Here is a 9,442-nt window from a genome sequence, read left to right on the forward strand (position 1 = left end):
ATTTTCTCTAAACTCATTTATGCTATGCTTTGGGGATTGAATAAGTCATGCTACTTTCTTAACACTATACAACTTAACTCTGATTAATTATTCTAGGTCTACAAAATAAAAATAAAAACATTTATTTCTCCACTTATGTCAAAATATCAGAGTAGCTTAAGAGAAATGCACTTAAATTTATTCAAGTCAAGTGCTAAAATTTAATGTTTGCTCTCTCTGAAAATATTAAAGTAAGACATCTAGCAATCACTTATGTACGCAAAAGACAATAAGTCAGAACACTATATTTAAAGAAGGATACATTTCTTAGTGACAAAAACTAAAAACAACATTACGCTTTAGCAATAAATTTTATTAAATTCTAAATTCATAAAATATACATTAATTTTTGGGTTTAAGCCAAATATACAATTACATTTAATGCTGCAATTTCAAAATACAACAATATGCAACATCTTTTTGGTCTTACAATAAAGAACTGGATGTAAAATTTGCCAACTGCAATTTTCGTAAAGAAACTAGTATAAAACTTTTCCACAACTTCAATATTAACTCTTCCTCCTATTTTTATTAAATGATTTTGATTAAACTTTTCGTCATGGTTTGTTTGAATCCTTATTTTTAACTTAATAGCAGTTAACAGATTTTGTTACATTATGGCATACCAACAGTTTTGTTCTAGTACAGATGTGTAAAATATAAAAACAATTACAACAAATTTGCTTTAAAAAGAAAACTAAACTATATGAATTATAGTACTGAATTAAGAATTTGTTTTTTAAAAAAAAAGCCTTTAAAATATACCAAAGTTGCAAAATACAGGTTTTAATTAGGAAAAGAGTTATCTAAACTGCATCCAGCACAATGTAATTTTGTACAAAAAATTTTTCCAGATTTAAATAAACTTATATTTTATATAAATTTTATATTGTTTGCTGCCACAATTTTATTATTCTAAATTACTGCTTAGTGTGCATTAATCAATAAGCTTAAATTAATATTCTACTATCGAAAAGGCTGCAATCACTGAGATTTAACGTTAAACTTTCGACACAGTACAACGACATTGTTCCACAGCAGAAACTTACAGGCACAAATCGAAAAGTTCCGAAACGGCTGAATGAGTGTGAAACACGAAGAGAAAGCAGAACGGCCGTCTACCACCTCCACTTCATGCTTAACACTCCCCCAGACGTTACGAAACTTCCGATCCACACCTGCACACTTTCCTGTTGCAGATCGATGTCCCCGTAATGCACAAAAAGCATCCGTCGAATGCCAGTTCAAAGCAGCATTTTAATGAATTAAATTTCAAAATTTTTAAAACGTTCATTATTCATATTACACTCTTGTAAATTGTTACAGGAAATTTTCGAATCTAATATTTTGTTTCAAAAAATTTACTTTATTATGCTGAATATGTACTTAAAAATTTTGCTTCTTTTAATGCCGTCTGTCCATGAGCTTTGGCATTTTAATTTCTAATATTTAAAAGAAAAATATTTTATTTTTATTGAGCTGAATATATTCCAAAATTTTTTTATTTAAATGCAGTCTCATCATGAATTTCGGCATTTTAATATCTATGTTATGAATACGTGAAATTTCGGCTGCGTTTTCAATACATTGTATAAAATGAAAATACAATTTGAGAACAAATTAAAGCATGAAGTCCGTTTAGTTTAAATTCGATAAAAATCCGCATAATTGTGATTTATACAATTTTAATCGTTAGTCTTACTATTTAATGCAATATTAGATGTCAAAGAAACATTATAAAGGGACTTTAAAAATGACGGTAAGTCTAAACTAGTTTCAGTTAGACTTTAATTTAAATAATGGAATATTTAAGGTTTTTTATGTAATAAAAAACGGTGAGGAATGGATATATTGCCAATAGAACTTAATATACGCAGTTAATTTTTTATTTATAAAATTTTTAATTTACCTCTGTCTGGAACGGTAGTGCTGTTCTTATCGGTAAGCATTCCGCACATACCTTAAATTAAAATAAAATACTTTTAATTACCCACAACTTAGGGCTTGCAATTATTTCCCCGTCACATTTCCAGAGTATTATCCAAACTGTTATATTTGCCAGTATTCTATTAGGAACCTGATCGTATAGTAAAAGTTAGGATATATTTAAAATTGTGGGAATACTTAAAGTCATATAGAGTGACTTCAAAAATTTTATTGCAAAAACTGAGTTTGCTTATGAACGGGAAATTAGAAATCTGAAAACCTTCATTTCATTTTTATTATTAAATTTGAACGTATCCTCATTGTTTCAGAATTCTCAGAATTCCGAGAGCAAATGGGTCATTACCGAATTGTCACCTTTGCTACATAGGGGGAAAATGTATTTCTTAAATTTAAGTTAGTAACTTCCTTGCAAAGTATACTTATAACTTAAGTATTTTGGACATGGGCTTAAGATTTGAAAGTAGTTATATAAAAAAATTGGGATAAAATCTACTGCAGATATCTGACGGATTTCTGTATTTCTTAATTTAAATTAGAAAACTCACTTCTGAAGTTCGTCTCGGTAAGGAAGCACGATATTTCAAAAAACATTCCATTAAATTTTTTTTTAAATAATTTAACAGATTTGGACTGAAAACAAACAAATAAGCATAAAAATTTAAATAGGACAAAAATTAGGAATTACAACTTTACTGTATTTGATAATTTAAGATTTCCCTCAAATTTAAATTACGAGATACAAAGTAGAAATTTTGAGCAAAAAATCGCTCTTTATACTTTCATTGTGCCGTACATTTAATTAATCCATGCATCTAGACAAAAGATACTTGATGCGATAACTGAAGTTTGTAAGGAGAGTTCATTTTGAAACCCGTTACGAATTTACAATATTAGACAAAATTCCAATCTTAACAAATTTATATCTGGGTAAAATTTAAAGCATATTTTAAATAAGGGTGAAATGTGTAAAGTAATGTAATCGAAATTTTTGTCACTAACTGTTACTACTTTATGATATTATAATCATCTTTTTACCGAATTAAAATAGAACTATTTTGATTGTCTTAAATATTTTAGATTACAAAATAACTAAAATTAGCTTCAAAAAATTTTTTTGCAGACTAAGGTTCAAGTTGGACAAGGTTTGCGTTTGGTTAAAAGTTATAAATGTAATATTTTCAACGAACTCTATGTTGCAGATCTCAGATTGAAAATCCCCTATAACACAATGTTAAAAATTCCTCCTTATTTTACTTCATAAACGGACATCGGAATTTAAAATTTGGTTCAACTTGTTTAGATACATTTACTATATTTAATTTTAAAATTTTAAATCTCGTGTATTGTGTAGATGAATTAAATGAACTAGCAGATTTCAATTACGTAATTTTGCTTCGTTGGGAACTAGTTTGTTATGAGCTAGGTTAAAGCTATAAAACCGTGAAAAATAAATTGGAATAATTCTAAAGTAAAATCAGTAAGGGGTAAATTCTTTAATTTGTTAAAAAATCATTAAAATTAACATCTAGAAACGGAACTAGACTGAATATTCAAAAATTAAATAATTTAGTTACTTTTAACCAAAATTTACAAAATTTAATCATTATATAATCAAAGTAAAAATTAAATTTATGGAGAAAATTTTATTTTCTGGAATTAAACACAAGATGAAATTCCCGGGCTATTTCATACCATGTTTTATTCCATTTATAAAAAATTACTCCGATAAATATTTCTTATAATCTGAAAACTATATTCACCCCTTCAGTCATATTACATTAGATTTCATCAATTTTTATACTAAAACATTTCGTTACTTTAACAAACTACATCATTAGAATAAGTATTTCTTTTGCATTGCTTGATTGGCATCTAAAAAAGTACTTACTGTAACATAACATTTGCACTACTTACATGGACTGCATAGATCATTTTATATTTGATACATAGTAACAACATTTCATAACATATGCTCTTCGCAAGTTAAATTTACTAGTTTCATATCCTGGGATCTACAAAAATACAAAATTTCTAGGAATCAGTATCGATTTTTAAGAGCCAAGAATGCTTTCAAATTTAAAATAGCATAAAAGCGTTTTGCTTTGGTGTAACATTCTGGGCCAGCTGTAGTTTTTTTAGAAACAATAGAGACCAGACGCCCGATATTTCTGATAGTTGTAGATCCCTGATATGTAACTTTACTGACACTTCTAAATACTTCTCGATGTTTAGATTATTAGTATTAATGTTAGTGTTTAGTAAAAGTCAAAGCATTTAGTAGTGTAACGGTGCTGCTGATACCAGTTTAAAATACCTGCATCAAAACCACATACTTACTGTAACAATTGGTTTTCCAAAATACTTGGATTCATTTTATTACTCGCCGTTTTGGTAGTTTCTTATCAAGTATAAAATTAAGTACTAAAATATTGTATCGATGTTTCACAAGCAATGCGAAAGAAATAAAATATTCCAAAGTAAATAAAAATAATTTCGATTTCATGAATACCATATTGAAAAAAAAATACTGAGTCTTATACCTTTTCTTCTTAACCTTAAGAATTATTAACTAGTTTCTCAAATTACAATTCCCGATAAAATAGCAATACTTATTCCACTTTTTAAAATTAAATCCTCTTAAACTATTTTCAGATTTCGATATTAGTAAATAAAAATACAAGTACACTACTTTTGAAAGTGATAAATATAAAATCTTTAAAAATTAAGTTTTGCGTATTAAGATCAGATAATATAAAATATTTCATTTAAAAATTTAGGGAAATTTGGGGGAAATTATATTTTTTCCCCAAATATTCAATCTTAAAAATGAGCCTGACTTTTCCTTCACAAAATTTAATTTTAAAAATGAAACGCTTATTTGACTTTTTTTTTAAATTGATCCCATTAAATTGGAATTAGATTAAAATCAAAAATATATTATCAATATTACTTTTAAAAAATTCCTGTCAATATATTTTATAATATTTTGTTTTGAAAATATAATTAACAGAAAAATTTATTTCTCTCAGAACTCTGAAAATTTTTTCCTCCAGAAATTAAGAAATCAAATTACGCGGTGTTGAGTATCATATGTAATGTTTAATTATGGACTGATTATAATGAAAATTATATTGGTTGTTTTATTTATATTTGTGTGCATGCATCCTCATCCTCAGAAAGCAAGCAATAAGTAAAGTACACTTTAAACGAAACATTAAGACCGAAAATTATTAATATATACCATTTACTAAATAAGTTTCATAAAAAGTAAGATAAAAATTCATTGAAAAGGAATATGGATGCAGAGCTTTAAAAATTTCTATGTTAAGAGTAACACGACACCCAGTTCGAATTATTAATTTATTTTATTTTAAATTAAAATACTATTCAGGTTAATGTAAAGTAAACTTAATTAACTGGATTTATGAATATTAACTTTTTTAGCAACGAAGAATATTTAATGAACAAGATCATAGAATGTTTGCTTCAGAAAATAGTTCGTCAAAAATACAATCCAGTTTACCACTTAAAAAAACTATGTCCAGATATTATAAAGTATATTTTTACACTGCGTAGAATGAATAGAATTTGGAGCTTTCATCAACTTCAGTTAACACAAACTGTATCTTGTCCCTTTTTTAAAAATAAATATTACAATGCCTAGATACGTTTTATTTTTGTCCAATATAATTCACATGCATGAGATTTTCAAAAATTCTTCGAAAAATGAATCGTAGCAAATTTTGTGTAATGATGCCTTAAAAGGTAAAATACTTTAATATTAATTAGCATGTGAAAGCCGTCACAAATAGATTTGTAGATATGAATCTAACATGTTTATCAGTATGGGATATTTTTCTTTTAAAAGACTAAAATTTGCACCTTCTCTCATAGTATTAAAAACTAATCAAGTATTTCTTAAAAACTCCCTGAAATATTTAGTTTGATAGAAATTTCAACGGGATCCCAAAATCATATGTTAACACGCGATATTTTTTGAAGCTGGACAATATTGATATCTATTTAGGCAAAAAAGTTTTTAAATAATTATACTTTGAAAAAATTTTGCGTATACTACTAAAAGTATTTGTTAGTGCATGGCTGTTTATTAAATTTATTTATTAGCTTTTATTTTAAATTATTTCAGGAATAGAACGAAGTTTTAATTTCTAATATGATATTTAAACCTATACAACACCAGGTGACTATTCAGTAACAAACCATATGACATCCGAAACTATGACAGTAAAATTAAAGATTTGGTATATTTACAATTACTGATTATCCCTAGAACGTGGAACTGGTATATAGTTTACTGCATTGCTTTGAAAAGTCATTTCTCATAAAATCTATCGCAGTTTTGAAACATACAGTAAATTTGTTATTTATCAGTTCAATTTGAAGATGTTGGAATTTTCTTTAAATAAAATTTTGAGGGACTAAGAACTTTAAAATAGAACTTTAAAATACTCGAAGATTTGTTGAAAACATTAAAAGTTCACAAGTATAACATTCTATCGTTGTTGCGTAGAGTTTCCTATTAGCGATAAACAAAATACGAGTAACGTGTAATACCAGAATTAAAAATATCAGCCTCTATATTTCTAATAGTATAAAAATTTCAATAGAAACTAGGGGATCAAAGCATTTGTTTTCTAATTACTCTTACTAAAGTTATTTATGTTAATAATTTTATCATGCAATAATCTGTCCTCAAATTAAAAATTAAAAATAAATTTAATTAAAAATATTTTGAAAAATAAGTCGTAACAAAAACTGCATTCAAGATAAACCTTAAAAAGAGCGGCAAACGTCAAAGCTTGTAAATTAAAGAATTTCGACCTAATTTACATTTTAAATGATTTACATTAATTTACATTACATTTTAAAGAATTTCGACCTAAGTTTTAACACAAAACAGCAAGGGAGACTTTGAATATAACATGATAAAAAATTGTGTTGCATAAATCACTCATTTCCAACAATGATTATCAATGATTTTTAAGTTTTAAAGTATTTCAAAACATTTAATTTCGAGAGAACAAGAAATAACCCATTGATATAGAAAAAGGGGACTGTCTTGGGAGGATTGCAAACTATTGTCATAGCTACTGTTATAATTGTTGGAGACATTCTAATAAAGTAGTGATGGAGGCACCCACTGATACCTAAAAGGAAGAAAGAACATTTATGAACACAAAGGAGTGCGTTCAATTTACTTATACCAAGCAACAAATTTGAGTTGTCAAATAAATTTCTACTATTTTTTTCTTTTTCTAATTTCTAACATTCAAAAAATCATTAAATTTTTTTATTATTTTTTGTTGCACCTGTTCGAATAAGTGTTAATGTTCAGATTAAAAGGGAACAACAAAATTAGAAAAATTTTCATTCTAGAAATCATTTTGCTTTTAACCAAGGCAGAAAAAGATGCTCCTGATATTTATGCTATGTATGAAATAGGTATCATAGCATAAAGAACCGGTTGTGATTGATTTTCTAAACTTAAAAATGAAAATTCTACCCTCAAAAACGAATCTTACTCCGGTCGTCCAGTTGAGTTAGAGCAAAGTAAAATAGTTAACAAATATTCGAGTCCAACGAACAGAAGTCGCAGAAAAAAAAGAGTTTCCTAATTTTTTTAAAAACAATTTTGACGGAAGTTCACTTACCAACCAATATAAATATTGATTGCAAAATAAACTAGAAAATTATGACCCAGGTTCTGGATATTCTATGTTGGAAGAGAAAATTCCAAAAAGAATACCTCTGTAAATAATACTAAGAAACAGTAATCTAAAAATGTTTTTAAAAGTCCGGGTTGAGAAAATTTCAATTTTTTTTAAAAAAATTACGAAGTCTATTTTAGAACGGGGGAGAGACTACATAATGAAAAGCAACGATTGATTAAAACTAAAAATATTGTTGACATCTCTTATAACTTATTTCTAGAAATAAAAATCTTACTACCCCTTCAAGATGCTTACTTAGATATACCATATGTAATTAATATCTAATAAAAGAATGAAAATTTTACCCAGTTTCATAATTGAATCAAGTTTCTATTTTAAAAATGCATGAATAGTCAAGAAAAAAGTTCAATCAAAAAAATGTGGATTCGGCAAATTATTTCAGTTATTCTAGAAAGTATATAGAGGGTTCAGTCAACTTGGCATAGTTGAAAGAAGATTCTATCAATGAATTAAAATTTGATAAATAACTTAATACTGATAATGAATAACTCTTACTAATAGGAACTGCTCTCAAGCCAGTCCAGTGATTGCGTGACTCCCAGTCGGTAAGCCAGTCCAGTGATTGCGTGACTCCCAGTCGGTAAGCCAGTCCAGTGATTGCGTGACTCCCAGTCGGTAAGCCAGTCCAGTGATTGCGTGACTCCCAGTCGGTAAGCCAGTCCAGTGATTGCGTGACTCCCAGTCGGTAAGCCAGTCCAGTGATTGCGTGACTCCCAGTCGGTAAGCCAGTCCAGTGATTGCGTGACTCCCAGTCGGTAAGCCAGTCCAGTGATTGCGTGACTCCCAGTCGGTAAGCCAGTCCAGTGATTGCGTGACTCCCAGTCGGTAAGCCAGTCCAGTGATTGCGTGACTCCCAGTCGGTAAGCCAGTCCAGTGATTGCGTGACTCCCAGTCGGTAAGCCAGTCCAGTGATTGCGTGACTCCCAGTCGGTAAGCCAGTCCAGTGATTGCGTGACTCCCAGTCGGTAAGCCAGTCCAGTGATTGCGTGACTCCCAGTCGGTAAGCCAGTCCAGTGATTGCGTGACTCCCAGTCGGTAAGCCAGTCCAGTGATTGCGTGACTCCCAGTCGGTAAGCCAGTCCAGTGATTGCGTGACTCCCAGTCGGTAAGCCAGTCCAGTGATTGCGTGACTCCCAGTCGGTAAGCCAGTCCAGTGATTGCGTGACTCCCAGTCGGTAAGCCAGTCCAGTGATTGCGTGACTCCCAGTCGGTAAGCCAGTCCAGTGATTGCGTGACTCCCAGTCGGTAAGCCAGTCCAGTGATTGCGTGACTCCCAGTCGGTAAGCCAGTCCAGTGATTGCGTGACTCCCAGTCGGTAAGCCAGTCCAGTGATTGCGTGACTCCCAGTCGGTAAGCCAGTCCAGTGATTGCGTGACTCCCAGTCGGTAAGCCAGTCCAGTGATTGCGTGACTCCCAGTCGGTAAGCCAGTCCAGTGATTGCGTGACTCCCAGTCGGTAAGCCAGTCCAGTGATTGCGTGACTCCCAGTCGGTAAGCCAGTCCAGTGATTGCGTGACTCCCAGTCGGTAAGCCAGTCCAGTGATTGCGTGACTCCCAGTCGGTAAGCCAGTCCAGTGATAGCGTGACTCCCAGTCGGTAAGCCAGTCCAGTGATTGCGTGACTCCCAGTCGGTAAGCCAGTCCTGTGATTGCGTGACTCCCAGTCGGTAAGCCAGTCCTGTGATTGCGTGACTCCCAGTCGGTA

General features: G+C 30.6%; 1 long non-coding RNA gene across 1 annotated transcript; it reads right to left on the reverse strand.

The window, feature by feature from the left end:
* Positions 1-331: 331 nt before the first annotated feature.
* Positions 332-8,361, reverse strand: LOC147806766 (uncharacterized). Its single transcript, XR_015435142.1, has 2 exons — positions 8,235-8,361; positions 332-7,154 (listed from the first exon to the last, which is right to left on the reverse strand). It is a non-coding gene; the product is annotated as an uncharacterized LOC147806766 (long non-coding RNA).
* Between the last annotated feature and the right edge of the window lie 1,081 nt (positions 8,362-9,442).

Source organism: Parasteatoda tepidariorum, chromosome 7 (assembly GCF_982258835.1).
Source record: "Parasteatoda tepidariorum strain Cologne lab strain chromosome 7, Ptep-v5.0, whole genome shotgun sequence".
NCBI classification, from domain to species: Eukaryota; Metazoa; Arthropoda; class Arachnida; order Araneae; family Theridiidae; genus Parasteatoda; species Parasteatoda tepidariorum.